Here is a 15,530-nt window from a genome sequence, read left to right as displayed (position 1 = left end):
TCAGTTGTCCACCTGCCTTCTCTTGCCAGTGCAGGCGGCGCCCTCTACAGAAGACCCCATGAGGGAGAGTCTCTGTAGCCAAACCACCAATTTGTTCCACAGCCTCGACACACGTTTCTATCAGAAAACCGTTTTCTCTGCTTTATGGCAGTTGAGAAATTTTCAGGCTTTCCTTCTGTGAATGGGAAACAATTAGTCACTGCACTGCCAAGGACACTTTTCCTATTCATCTCTGGCCTCTCAGAAACAATTTCTGCTTTGCTCATTTTATTCTTTGTTGGAAATAACTGTGACAAAGTCTAATACTTTACATCTGTTTTGGAGGCCCTTCAACCTCCTGCAGCTGAGTGCAATTGTAACACATATGAAGCATTTCCCTAAACAATCCATTATATGGGGTTGCTGGGCAGGCCGTGCACAGAAGACCCCAAATCCAATGCCATAACCTTCTCCAATTGAGGCCAGAGTTCAAACCGCTTAACTGGACCTCTCCATGTAGGCCTCATCCCTGAGACAGCTATGTAGGCATCAGGAAGAAGTCTCTGGAGTTTGCCGATGACTCATGCTTCTCATATTTAGATCTAAATATATTCGGCATACCAACTTTTAGTCTCTCCTTTAAAAGAGATCCTTTGGGCCTCCCTTACGGTAGCATTTGCTATTGGCAACACTATCAGCTTATTTTGCAGGGTTATGAGTAACTCATTTATAATAAGAGGCCTAGGCATATACCAAATTTCAAAAAAATGAAATGATGGTGCGTATCGGTGCTAGGCAGTGTGCTAAGTCCTTTCCAGGCATTCTAGGAAGGGCATCCAATCTCCTTTAATTCCTAGCTTCCACTAAAGCCAGATCTCATTGAAAAACTATGTATTCCTGGGAAAATCTAGTGAGGAAGTTGAGGTTACCCTGACTACTATGGCGTTGAATATGTGTGTCCCCCAAATTCATATGTTAAAATCCTAACACCCACAGTGATGGTATTAGGTGGGGCCTTTAGGAGGTGATCAGGTCATGAGGTTGGGGATCTCATGAATGTTATTAGTACCCTGATTTAAAGAAAAAAAAAAAAAAAAGAGAGAGCTTCTTTCCCCCTTTCTACCATGTGAGGTTACAGTGAGAAGGCCGCCAATGAGGAAGCGGCCCTCACACCAGATATTCAACCTACCAGCACCATGTTCCTGGACTTCCCAGCCTCCAGAACTGTGAGAAACCGATGGTTGCTGTTTATAAGACACCCAGTCTCAGGTATTCTGTTACAGCAGCCAGAAGAGAATAAGACACTGAGCCTGCCAAGCCTACCGTTCGGTGTTCTTTGTCACTCTGTCCCTTTGCCAGCAAAATCAGGGTCGTGGCCTCTACTATTGGATTAGAACAGCAGTTTCGTGGACCACAGAAATGTAGAAAGTTCCTTTCTCTGTGTTTTAGGGCAGAAAACTAGAAAGCAGGACTCTTGCATTTATGGTTCTCCACTGCCTCAATTTTAAACTTGTGCTCCCAGGTTTCTATGTTGATGTGGTACAAAGTCACACACTTGTCTATCATAGAAACACTTCACTTAGAATTTCAAGCAGATCCATCTGTGCTTTTTAAAGCATCTTTACTCCCTGAGCTCCTGACTATTCTATGCAAATGAATCTAGTCCCTGGAGCTCAAAGTCTGCAAGTTAATCTAGAATTAACCTAGCATTTGAGAAGTATAAATACAGTGTGCATCCCACTCAAATACCTAGGAGTTCCTACTGCCTGGACAGGGGGAATTTAGTAAATATGGGAAGATTTTATTACAGCCTGTTTTTTAAAATCCTTTAAAGAGAAAAACAAGAAATTTCTTGTTATACTGGTCCACGTGATGTCATGAGCCCTAATTACACAAGCTTTAAGTTAGAACAGAGTTGAATGTCTGACATACCTTTTTTTCCAGACTCTTTTGCTTTAATCTTGAGTTTATTGACGTGAGATTCTGCTATCTCTGCCCTTTCCTTAGCTTCGTTCAACTCATGTTGCTGCTTCTTATGCGTAGTAAGATATTGATTGGCTTGTGCTTCCTATAAAAGTAAAAAATGAAAAAAAAAAGAAATCCCTATACCTACATAGTCGTATTTTTTTTCTGCTCTGACATGAGAAAGTTGAAAAATGTGTGAAAGGAATCTAAACTTTGTGTATTGAGTGGAATATATTTCGGTATGACATATCGGGATTCAGACTTTCCAGCAGGCACGAGATCTATTTTTATAACTGTTGTGCCCTGGAAATTCAGAATATGGTTGGCACTTTCCACCAACTGGATATAGTCCAGCTTTCACAGATTTGGTATATGATACAATAACCACGGTTATTTTTTTCTAATCAGTTCAACATGTTATTCTACCTCTGGTTAGAGGAGGCTTGTCTTTACAAATATATGGCTCAACGGGTAATTATTAAGACATAAGTGGTTTAGCCCAAATCATTTAAATAATTCAAAACCCCTCAAGAGATATTATTAGGCATAAGCCAATATACATAGCAATTGTTAATTACATTGTACGTAGCTATGGATACTAACCCAAAATTGATAGATACATTTCAAGTGATGGTGTTTTTGTGCACAGTCTTGTCCAAGCTTACCATAAAAAAAAAGGACTGTGAATTGCATTTATGCTCACTCAAGGTTTTAGAGTGATGAAGGCCCTGGGGTGATTACCCAACCCCAAATTTGCCATCCCTACTTGATACCATGCTCTTAACTTGGCTCATTTCGTGCAGTGAACATGTTTAGGTGTAATCACAGGGTTGAAGGAGAGTGCTCTGGCTCCCTGAAGGGAAAAGTAGCACAAATTTTTACCGTGGGTGATAATTCTAGCTTGAGAGAAAAAACAGAGAATGAGCAGACTTTAAGCTGAGCTGGTTCTCTCTGACAAGCTGCTCACCTAGCTCAGGGCCACACATCTCCATTAATCAAAAACAACGGCTGGGAAATCCATGAGGCTGCAACTGCCGCAGGCACTTACCACTGCCTCAATTTGCTGCTTGTAACTTTGCACTTTTAGCTGAAGATTATCCATCAGAGTCTGCATCCTGGTCAGATTTTTCTTGTCTTCCTCTGCCTGAAATGCATAGGTATGGATGTGAAGGTGATTTGAAGGATCCAGCAGTCTACATTGAAGTAGCCTCATGTGAGGAAATGAATCAGGAAACTTTGTTAAACACCGTAGTACAGTTATGGTTTGAAAAATGGGTTTAACTCTACTCATCCCAAGTTCCAAAGAATTAATAAATACAGCTCTGAGCAATGAGAGTCATTTCTCCTGATTCACCACAGAACTCCCAGCCATTGCCAAAATGGAAGTTAAAGCTACTGGTTTCAGTTTGGTCTTCAGCCCTCCCATTGTAACGAAACTACATCTGCTTGTCCCCACTCCCCGCAATCAAACCATCTCTTCCTTTGAATTTTATTTTATTTTTTTTATTTTTGTTTTTATTTTTTTAATTAAATTTATTGGGGTGACAATGGTTAGTAAAATTACATAGATTTCAAGTGTACAATTCATAATATATCATCTATCTATTGCATTGTATGTTCACCATCCAGACTCAGTTCTCCTTCTATCACCATATATTTTGACCCTCTTTACCCGCTTCTACCATTCTCCCTAGACTCTGGTAACCACTGAACTATTAACTGTGTCTATGAGTTTTTATTTCTTCATTTGTTTGTCTTGTTCCTTTGTTACTTTCAGTTTTATATCCCCATATGAGTGAAATCATATGGTTCTCAATTATTCCTGTCTGACTTATTTCACTTAGCATAATAATCTCGAGATCCATCCATGTTGTCGCAAATGGTAGTATTTCATCTTTTCTTATGGCAGAGTAGTATTCCATTGTGTATTTATACCACATTTTCTTTATCTAATCATCCATCCAAGGACACTTTGGTTGTTTCCATTTCTTGGCTACCATAAATCAAGCAGCAATGAACACTGGAGTACATACATCTTTACAGATAAATGTTTTCATATTTTTTGGGTAGATACCCAGGAGAGGGATTGCTGTGTCATATGGTAATTCTATTCTTAACTTTTTGAGGAACCTCCACACTGCCTTCCGTAGTGGCTGCGTCAATTCACATTCCCACCAACAGTGCATGAGGGTTTGTTTTTCTCCACAGCCTCCCCAACACCTGTTATTATTTGTGAACCTTCTAATTGACACCTGGCTTTTGGTTAATGGAACAGGAAAGGTAAGTTTTCTAGAATTCTGCTGTGGGCATCAGCAGAGATAGTGAGGAAAATTCCATAAGCTGTAAGGTTCTTGTTGTGTGCATTCACATTGCTTCCATTGCAATCCAAGCTTGGGCTGGAGAAAGGAAATCTAGTGAGATAGTATTTCTTAACTGTGCTCTGTGACGCCTTCGGTATTCTAAGGAGAAAGGAGGGGAGAGGCAGGCAGGCAGGTAAAACTCTACATGTCCCTTCCTTTCCCACATCCTTTAAACTAGAGTATCTTCACAGTGGGGCTGTTGAACTTCCCAAAAGAAGAAAGTATCTCAACTGGCTGATGGTTGTGAAGAAAGTACTTGTCAAAGACCTGTCAGTGTCCCAACGGAGAAGATCTCAGTCAGTACCTAGATGCAGGCTGATTGGAAGCTGGACCCTCAGGAGGGAGATTTCAAAATGTGCAAATATACCTCTTTCAGGGGAAGACTAGGAGATGGGAATTTCTTTCTGTTTCCTCTGCTCTGAACCTTGGGGTGATAGCAATTAAGAACCGTTTTTCTTGTTTGCTACCGTCCTGTTGAAGCCATGAACACAAACCTTGCTGGCCACCAGTACCAGGCTATCAAGGGATGTGTCCTCTGCACAACAGCCGTAAAAGCCAGGGCACCAGACTTGTGCACAAGCTTCCTTCTCAGACACCAGTGACCTAAGTCAGGGCAGATAGAGAGCATGAAGATTGCACCCACCAGCCTCCCCATCTTTGGAGGACTGCAACCAGCCCCTTCAGGTGTGTTAAATTAGAAGCCTGCCCCTCAGGCCACAGCTACTCAACTTAGGAAATAGAAATCTTTTATGGAAAGAATGGGTGTTTCTGTCTGCTGACTCTGTGTTGTGTCTTAGGGGGATATTTGTTAAATTTACAGATACGGAAATAAGAAAGGGAGCTGTGGGAAAATAGGAGATGAAACTGGTTGGAGTGGAGGGGGTTTGTGGAGAGCAGTGGAAGGTAAGTGGAGAGACTATGAAAACGACCAAAGAAGTTGGAATAGGTAAGAGCCAGGAGAAAAAGATTTTGAGCAACAGGGGTAGGTCTTGATTAAATCAGCATCACAACTATCAGCCAGTTGAGATACTTTCTTCTTTCAAGTACTGGAGCCACTACTGTGTTTCCCCGAAAATAAGGCTGGATCTTATATTAATGTTTGTTCCAAAAGATGCATTAGGGTGTATTTTCAGGGGATGTCTTATTTTTTGATGTACAACAATATACATTTGTCAAATAAAGTAATGTCATCTTCTTCTGGAACATCATCATAATGTACTAAATGCATCTGTGTGGCTGACGATCTTAACTGCAGCTTATTTTCAGGGAAACACAGTAAGAACAAAGAATACTGCTTGGACAATCACAAAGGTTTCGGAGAAAACCAAGACCTAGGGCAGAGTTGAACAATGATAGTCATCTACACAAGACCACTCATTGAAGACTGGGAGAAATAGCTGTTTTATTTAATGCATAGAATCCAACACAGTCAAGGAAAATGAAGAGATAAAGGAATATGTTCCAAATGACAGAACAAAATAAACCATATAAAAAGAGGAAGATAAATAATTTACCTGATAGAGTTCAAAATAATGGTGATAAAGATGCTCACCAACCTCAAGAAAAGAATGAATGTACAAAGTAAAAATTTCAACAAAGAGTTAGAAAATATAAGAATGTACTAGACAGGGCCCGGCCTGGTGGCTCAGGCAGTTGGAACACTGTTCTCCTAACTCCAAAGGCTGCCGGTTCAATTCCCACATGGGCCAGTGGGCTCTCAACCACAAAGTTGCCAGTTCAACTCCTGGAGTCCCGCAAGGTGTGGTGGGCTCTGCCCCCTGCAACTAAGATTGAACATGGCACTTTGAGCTGTGCTGCTATTGAGCTCCTGGATGGCTCAGCTGGTTGGAGCGCATCCTCTCAACCACAAGGTTGCCAGTTCGACTCCCTCAAGGGATGGTGGGCTGCGCCCCCTGCAACTAGCAATGGCAACTTGGACCTGGAGCTGAGCTGTGCCTTCCACAACTAAGACTGAAAGGACAACAACTTGAAGCTGAACAGCACCCTCCACAACTAAGATTGAAAGGACAATAACTTGACTTGGAAAAAAGTCCTGGAAGTATACACTGTTCCCCAATAAAGTCCTGTTCCCCTTCCCCAATAAAATATTTTAAAAAAAAAGAAATAAAAAAAAAAGAATGTACTAGACAGAAAGCAGAGATGAAGAATACAATAACTAAGCACACTGAGCTTTTGAACACTATTATTTAACCTAGGATGTCTTGTTTTTAAATTCAGAAGTTTAAAAATAGAATACTTTGCATTCTAAGTTACAAATAAAAATATACAATCACTGAACTGAAAAATACAATAGAGGGGTTCAATAGTAGACTAGATAAAGCAGAAGAAAGAATCTGTTGACTTGAAGACAAGGCATTGGAATTCACTTTATCAGAGCCGCAAAAAGAATAAAAAGAATGATGATAGCTTAAGGGACTTATGAGACAATATCAAGTAGACCAACATTTCCATTGTAGAGGTCCTAGCAGGAGAAGAGAAAGAGAAGGGGGCAGAAAACTAATTGAAGAAATAATAGGTGAAAACTTCCCTAACCTGGGTAAGGAAATAGACATCCAGATCCAGGAAGCTCAGAGAGTTTCCGTAGTGGCTGAATGGATTAAAAAAAAAAACGAAAAAATGTCTATCTGCTGCCTACAAGAGACTTACTTCTGATGTAATGATACACACAGAACAAAAGTGAAGGGATGGAAAAAGATATTCCATGTAAATGGAAACCAAAATAAAGGTGGGGTAACTCTACTTAGATCCGACAAAATAAATTTTAAGACAGACTGTAATAAGAGACAGAGAAGGTCATTATATAATGATAAAGGGATCAATTCAACAAGAGAATATAACATTTGTAAATATTTATACACCAGCATAGGAGCATCTAAATATATAAAGAACAGACAAATATTAACAGACCTAAAGGTAAAAATAAACAGCAATACAATAATAGTAGGGGACTTTAATACCCTACTTTCATCAATGGATAGCTCATACAGACAGAAAAGCATTAAAGAAACAATAACCTTAACTGATACATTAAACCAGGTAAGTTTAATAGACATATATAGAACATTCCATTAAAAGACACAGAATACACATTCTTCTCAGGTATAAATGGAATATTCTACAGGATAGGTTACATGTTATGCCACAAAACAAGTCTTAATAAACTTAAAAGGATTGAAAATCATCAAATATCTTTTCCAACCACAATGGTATCAATTACAAGAAATCAATTACAAGAAAAACGCTGAAAAATTCACAAATATATAGTTAAACAACATGCTACTGAATAACCAATGGGTCAAAGGAGAACTCAAAATAAAAATAAAAAACATCTTGAGAAAATGAAAATGGAACTACAACATAGCAAAACTTCTGGGATGTAGCATAAGCAGTTCAAAAGAAAAGTTCATATTGATAAATGTCCACATTGAAAAAAAGAGATATCTCAAATAAACAACCTAACTTTATAACTCGAGGAACTGGATAAAAAAGAAAAAATAAAGCCCAGAGTCAGTAGAAGGAAAGAAATATCATAGAGAAAATAAATGAAATAGGGATTAAAAGACAATAGAAAAGATCAATGAAACTAAGAGATTGTTTTTTAAAAAGATAAACAAAGTTGAGAAAATTTTAACTTGACACAAGAAAAAAAGAGAAAGGACTTAAATAAATAAAACCAGAAATGAAAGAGGAGACATTACAACTGATACCACAGAAATACAAAAGATCATAAGAGACTATTATGAACAATTATAGCCAACAAATTGGACAACCTAGAAGAAAGTGATAAATTCCTAGAACATAGAAAACATATAACCTACCAACACTGAATCATGAAGAAATAGAAAATCTGAACAGACCAATTAGAGTAAGGAGATTGAAGAATGAGTCAGTAATCAAAAACCTCCCAACAAACAAAAGTCTAGAACCAGACATATAGATCAATGGAACAGAATAGAGAGCCCCAAAATAAAGCCATACATTTATGGTCAATTAATTTATGACAAAGGAGCCAAGAATATACAACTGAGAAAGGACAATCTCCTCAACAAATGGTGTTGGGAAAACTGGACAGCTGTATGCAAAAACAAACAAACAAACAAACAAAAAACCTGAACCACTATCTTATACCATACACAAAAATTAACTCCAAATGAATTAAAGACTTGAAACCATAAAACGCTTGGAGAAAAGATAGAGGATAAGCTCCTTGACATTGATCTTGGCAATTTTGTTGGATTTGACACAGAAGGCAAAGGCAACAGAAGCAAAACTAAATAAGTGGGCCTATATCAAACTAAAAAACTTCTATACAGCCAAGAAAACCATCAACAAAATGAAAAAGCAACCTATAGAATGGGAGAAAATATTTGCAAATTATATCTGATAAGAGGTAAATATCCAAAATACATAAAGAATTCATACAACTGAAGAAAAAAAAATCTGATTGAAAAATGGGCAGAAGATCCGAATAGACATTCTTCCAAAGAAGACATCCAAATGGCCAACAGGTACAGGAAAGGTGCTCAACATCACTAATCATCAGGGAAATGCAAATCAAAACCACAATGATATATTGCCTCACACATTTTTTTTTTTTAGAATGGCTTTTATCAAAAAGACAAGAAAGCAGTGTTGGTGAGGATGTGGAGAAAAGGGAATCCTTGTGCACTGTTGATGAAACTGCAAATTGGCACAGCTACTATGGAAAACTAGTATGGAGGGTCCTCAAAAAATTAAAAATAGAACTACCATATGATCCAGAAATTTACTTCTGGGTATTTATTTGAAGGAAACAAAATCACTAACTCCAAAAGATATCTGTACCCTCATGTCCATGGCAGTATTATTTACAATCGCCAAGACGTGGAAACAACCTGTGTCCATTGAAGGGTGAATAGATAAAGAAAATGTAGTTTGTATATACAACAGAATATATTCAGCCAAAAAAAAAAAAAGAAGGAAATCCTGAATTTGCAACAACATGGATAGAACTTGAGGGCATTATGCTAAGTAAAATAAGTCAGTCAGAGAGAGACAAATAATATGTGATCTCATCTATATGTGAAATCTAAAAAAAACTGAACTCATTCTAAGAGAAGAGAACAGATTGGTGGTTGCCAGAGGCAGGGGACAGCATGGGGGAGATGGGGTGAGGTTGGAAAAATGGGTGAAGATGGTCAAAAGACACAAACTTCCAGTTATGTGATGAATAAGTCTGGGAATATAATGTACAGCCTGGTGACTATAGTTAACAATACTGCATTGTATATTTGAAAGTTGCTAAGAGACTAAATCTTAAGAGTTCTCATTGCAAGAAAAAAAAATTTATAACTACTATGTGTGGTGATGGATGTTATTTGACTAAACTTCTGATAATCCTTTCAGTGTAAACATATCAAATCATTATGCTATATATTCAAAACTAATACAATGTTATATGTTGATTATATCTATAAACAAACAAATAAAGGCGGTTTCAACGACACTTTTTCTATTGCCTAGAACTCTCCATCCACCCCCACCTTAGAGTAAATCTGACAGTAGATAATTATTACTTTTAAGCTTACTAAGGCATGGACTAATATATAAGGAATAACCTGCTTAGGAAAATGAGACAAGCTTATTTTTTAAAATAAAATCTCTGTTTTCATCTGCCTGTCCCTCTGCCTCTCAGGTAGAAGATTCATAGACGTGTGTATAGGAAGTTCTAAAACCAACAGAGGATTAATTGCTTAAAAGCAATTTACTGAAGTGAGTAAATTTACTGTGTGGTAAAGGAGGCCACGCAGAAGAAAATGGAAAAGGCGGGAAGTGGTTGCTAATGTTAATGTTCCTCCCACCAGGATGGCAAGGCCTTGGTTAGGCCTCGGTTCACATCTCCAATCAGAGGCATTAAGTCACGTGGGAACACCTGCTCACATTTCCCTTTAAGAAACTTGCCATTCAGCTCTGATGAGAACAGCTTCCCGAAAACCTCCAACTGCAGTACCTTTGGGATCAGCTGTAGCATTTACAGGGAGATCACAAACTCCCCAGGCAGCCCCTGCCAGTGACTCGGCACAGCAGAGTTACTAAGGTCTGGCCGTTTCCGCCCTACATGGGACTCCCATAGGGGCAATCTCTGTGCCGGGACTTGCTGGGAATTGCACTGCCATCTGAGGCTTCTTTCTGACCCTTCTTCCTTCATCCTTGCCTTTCATGGGTGTCAGACTTGCCCTGTGGTCTGAAGGCTTTATCTGCCTGATCCTGCTTGCTCATCCCTTTCTTTTTCCCAGGAGTTACTTTCAATAAATCTCTTGTACTTCTAACTCCATCCTGACATCTGGTTCCTGGAGAACCCTTCCAAGACCAAGTTTTGTTTACCTATCCCTATAAATGAAGATACTACATCTGCAATTAGATTTGTAAGGATTAACTAACAAACATCTGCACACAGATCCCTGAATATAGGAAGTGGTCAAAGGCAAATAGAGCGGGTGGATGGTGAGTGGGCGCAGAAACACTTTCTTTACCTTCTATAACAATTACAAGTTTCTAATCTTATGTTCTGCTTTATAGTACATTTTTCTAGCCACCAGAGAGAGAAAATAGGGTGTTTTCAAATGTTAGAGGAACATATGGGGGAAGATAAATGCTCCGTGGGGACTGGCTATAGAACTGTTCTGGATGGGGCCACACTTGATTCCCTTTCCAATGTAGTAGGATCTCCCCAGAAGATTTTTCCTAGGAAAGGAAAACTATATTGATGCCTGCTTCAAATATCACAAAACTCCCTGCCTTATAGTGCTGGTGGTTATTCTGATGTCGAAGGAGGAACAGACTCAACTGACTCAGCACCCACCCTGAATATTTTAAAAGCTGGTATTGATATTTAGGAATGTGAAGGGCTCTCTAATGCCTCTTTAAACCTACAGGGTCTAGACTATTATTTGCATAAAATAGGTATTCAATAGGTGTTATCTGATTCGATGGCAGAAAATCATTGCATAATTGAATAGATAAACTATAAGCATTGTGCAGACACTTGGAAGAAATTAAGAAATACACCTTCATCCTAGTACCTGGGAAACACAAGGATTATTGCTATGAAGAAACAAAGATCTAACATACTAGAACAAGAATACAGTCCTTGGGACAATGACAATCAAATAGCTTTGGTGGTTTGTTTTATAATGCAGCTGTTTACACAAGAAAACAACTTATTTTTACAGAAGTAAAAATAACCCATAGGAAAAAGAAAAGAAAAAGAAAAATCCAGACATTATTAACAAGTAGCATTTCACTACTTCCACCTGGGTGACATCCCCAACCCCCTCAAAAGGAGAGTAAAATAGCACATCTCTTATGTTCCCCAGGTGCATGCTTCCTGAGCCACACAACCACAGGCTGACTCCTCAGTGGCTCTGATATACCTAGCATGGTCTATAGAAGCATCACACTAACTCATCTTATTCAGTAAAGAAGAGCTGTGTGAACAGCTCGATTCATCTTAATTAGCTCAAGACGATGTGTCTGAAGTGCTCTGCTTTCTTATCAACACTCTCCTTCCTGCTGCAAGGGAAGAAGACTGAGGTTTCTAACAACAAGGCAGCCGCAGGAACCAGAATCAGGACCGGGGCCCAGAGTGCATTGGTACTGCTGGAGTCACTGCAGAAGTGAGATCCTAGAATGAGTCTGCCTTTTCACAGGAATAAGCTATATTGTGCAGCGGGAGAGGGCTAGAAAGTGACCTCTGGCATCTGTTTTCAGTAACTGAAATATGTGCACCTACTCTGTGCCAGAAAGACGGTAGGCCCCAGAGTGGCACACAATACAGCCTCTGCTGTAATGGACTCTCTGGTCTACGCCATGTGAAGACAAGGGAAGAAAGGTTAGAAAATGAAAACAGAAGTGAAGGATTGGATTGTTACTTTAGCAATACCTTAATTAACGTTAAGAAGGCAGCCCACTTCTTTTCAATTATTTGCTTGAGACCAATGTTAGCCAACGGAAAAACAGTGAGAAAGCTTTGGAGGCCTTTTGTCAGCAATGCACTATGTTTCCACCTGCAACCAGCACCAAATAGAGTCCTTGGTGTCCTGGAGTGTTAGTGTGACCCGAAAATAGGAGTGCAACTGCCCCTGGCTCCAGTTTTAGTCAGTGTCCCATGTAACCTGCTGAGTAACCTAAGCCTCTGCCAGGCACTTCATTTACACATTGTTCTCACACAGCCTCTCACAGGAAGGAATATTTCTGAAAGTGCTGCAGACATTATGTGTGAAAAAATAAGGACAGTATAAATAGCTTTTTACTTCTAATTGCAACTTGCCGCTCACATTTGGCTTCCTGAGAGCTCTGAAAAAGGACCAACCCAAACCACTAATAGCACAGGAGCCCTGGAAGGGGTGAGTCAATGTCTACCACTGAGGGAGACAACAAACATGGAGACAGAAGTGCAGGAGACCTACAAGGCCTTTTCCAGCTTGAAGGAGCCCATTTTCTCAGGGCAGAGCCCTGACAAACAGGGAGTACTTTCCTGGAGTACCTGACAAGTCAGCTCTTTGAGGCATCACTCAAGTTGGCAGGCTCCCCTCTGTGCCTCTGCACTGCGACGGATTTCACTCTCCAGCTCCTCTTCCAGTTCCCTGTAAACAAACCATGATCTCAGACCACAGGCTGGCAGGGAACAAGCCAAGATGGCATCGCATTTGCCAGTTGGCATGAGCATTTGAAAGAGAGCAAAACCATCGAGGGAAGATGGTAACCGCTCTCTTTCTGGCCGTGGTTAAACAGGGCAACCTCTCTGGGAAAACTGTCTCTCCAAAAGTGAGTTGGATGAACTCTGTGAGTTCATAAAAAAACTGTTTAGACAATGAAGGATGTGAAAGGCTAATCCATGCAGAGGTGACAAGCTTCCCTTCTTAGGTGATAAAATTATACACACACGTATGTGTGGGTATATGTACGTATACAGAGAGAATAAGCTATATATAGCATACTTTGAGGATTCAGTCAATGTACTACCTAATTCTAAGCTTCGCTCTCCATGTTCAGCTCTGACTCTCTAAAACTCAGACCAAGTCTGTGTCACACACAGCCCCACAGCCCTGCTTTGTGGGAGAGCTATAGTACAGACCCATCATCTGCTTGTAGCCTTATAGAGTTATACAAACAAGATTAACATAGCATTCAGTCAACAAATATTCTGATGCCTACTATACCTACACACCAGGCCCCAGGGCTAGGGATACACCGGTGAACAAAACAAACAAAAATCTCTCCCCTGTATAATGAGGGGAAAAACAAACAAAACAAAGTGAAATATAGACTATTTTAGATGTCGGTAAATGATCGGGAGTAAAATAAGCCGGGAAATGAGGTAAGGGGCTGATGGGGGAAGGGTGCTGTGTGCTCCTTCTCTTCCCTTACATATCCAAGGTTTTCTCCCGCCTTCTTGAAGCAAATGCTATATTCTCAAAGCGGCCTTCCTGACCACCCTCTTTACACTGCACCCAATGCCCTGACACGAATGTGCCTGGAATATCTGACTCCATCTCTAACTCCCCTCACCTCCCTTCCTCCACTTCAGCCATACTGTCCCTTGTTCTTTCTCAGAGAGGTACAAATGGGGATGGGAGAGTCAACAGGTGTGCAAGTTCCTTGTGAATGAAGCCCATCACACAAAAAAATCTTCTGGATCCCGATCACACAGGAAACTGTAACACATAGTTCTGTCAGTTGAGACATGAGACTAACAAAACCTCTCCCCCTTTACTTTAAGTACTTGTTAAGCGTTTGTTGTGTTTCTTGAGTGATTGAAACACCTCAGGTAAAATTTACTGTATTAAAGCAAATCCTAGACATCATATAATTTCACCTGTAAATATTTCTTTATGTAATTCTAATAGATAATGATAGTATGATTTTTGTTTTTAAGAAAATTAGCCATAATTGCTTAGCTTCATCTGGTATTTAGGAGCTCACTGCTACTGAGTTATAATTGATTCTAGGCCTTCCTAGTGGACAAACAGCAATTGGAAATAAAATTAAATCTTGTAATCTTAAATTTGAGTTGGAAATACTAGTAGTATTCATGTATTTTTAGGGGTCAAAGGCATATTTTAAGTTATTTGTTTTTTTTTCTCTTATCCTAAAAAATCTTGGTTCTTATATATGTTGTTGTATAATTATGTTAGTTTTATTTCTAGCAGCAATATTATTTTCAAACTACAAATGCAGTTTGCTTTGTTTGCTTTTTTGCTTTGTCCTTTGATATATTTCATGAGAGACGTACAGACAAAACACTATGTTTAAAAGTCACTGGGAACAATTGCTCTTTGTGTTTTATGCCCCCGCCCCCCAGCTTGACATACAGTTAGCCTCACATGTTTCCATTTATGTTAAAATTGTAGGGATTACCTTGTTTTATTTTTCTCTTTGATTTAAACTTTTCTTTTTAACCAAGAACATATAAATGTTTTATATGATTTTGCAATCAAAACAACTAAACAAGGTGCATTCAGAAGGTCTAACTCTCATCTCTGTGTTTCCTTCCTAGCTACTTTTATTAGTCTTTGTTTTATCCTGTCACCATTTCTTTTTGAAAATATAAGCAAATGTGTACATGTCTTTATATTTCCCCTGCTTGTTTTGCACAGAAGATTGTATACTCTCCACACTGCCTGCACCTTTTATCATTGTACGGCTAGGCATGATCTCCAGAACATATTATAGAGTTCTCCCTCATTCCATTTTAATCAGCATGACTATATGGATGAGGTACCACAAATGCACATTGGTGTTCCATTGTATGGACATACCATAAATGAGCAAAGACAGTAATTTATTTTTCAGAGGCCCTCCTGAGCCATCAAATCCCAGTTGAATATTCTTTCCATCCTGTAGCATTTGTCACATGACCTGTACACAGTCACTGGAATTGATTCAATAACTTGAAAAATCCTATTTTCAAGATCGGTCTTTCTATTTGTTTTTAAGCTCCCTGAAGGCAAGTACTACATCATTTCTGTCAGCTCTTACTATGTCCTCACTAAGTCTTTTTTGATCCTTGATTTAGTCATGTCCATTCTCTTTTCTCTGGCTGTTAGGAAAAGGGCAGAGGAAGTAACAGGAGCAAAGGCACAGAAGCAAGATTGTAAGGGAACGTGTGAAATAGCAGGTGACCTGACTGTGAAGACACCAGAGCTGGGGTGGTTGAAGGGGAGG

The 15,530-nt window shown here is 39.3% G+C and overlaps 1 protein-coding gene across 1 annotated transcript in view; it reads right to left on the bottom strand.

The window, feature by feature from the left end:
* MYH15 (myosin heavy chain 15) overlaps window positions 1–15,530 on the bottom strand; it is a 79,057-nt gene that overhangs the window by 8,532 nt on the left and 54,995 nt on the right. Inside the window, exons 20-22 of the mRNA XM_088793754.1 lie at window positions 12,850–12,949; window positions 2,993–3,088; window positions 1,912–2,047 (exon numbers count right to left, since the gene is read on the bottom strand). The gene's annotated coding sequence lies outside the window, so the exon portion shown is untranslated. The remainder of the gene's footprint in view (window positions 1–1,911; window positions 2,048–2,992; window positions 3,089–12,849; window positions 12,950–15,530) is intronic.

The sequence above is a fragment of the Rhinolophus sinicus genome, chromosome 17, assembly GCF_057876585.1.
Source record: "Rhinolophus sinicus isolate RSI-liver-muscle chromosome 17, RSI-T2T, whole genome shotgun sequence".
Taxonomy (NCBI): Eukaryota; Metazoa; Chordata; class Mammalia; order Chiroptera; family Rhinolophidae; genus Rhinolophus; species Rhinolophus sinicus.
This window is presented reverse-complemented; position numbering and strand designations above follow the sequence as displayed.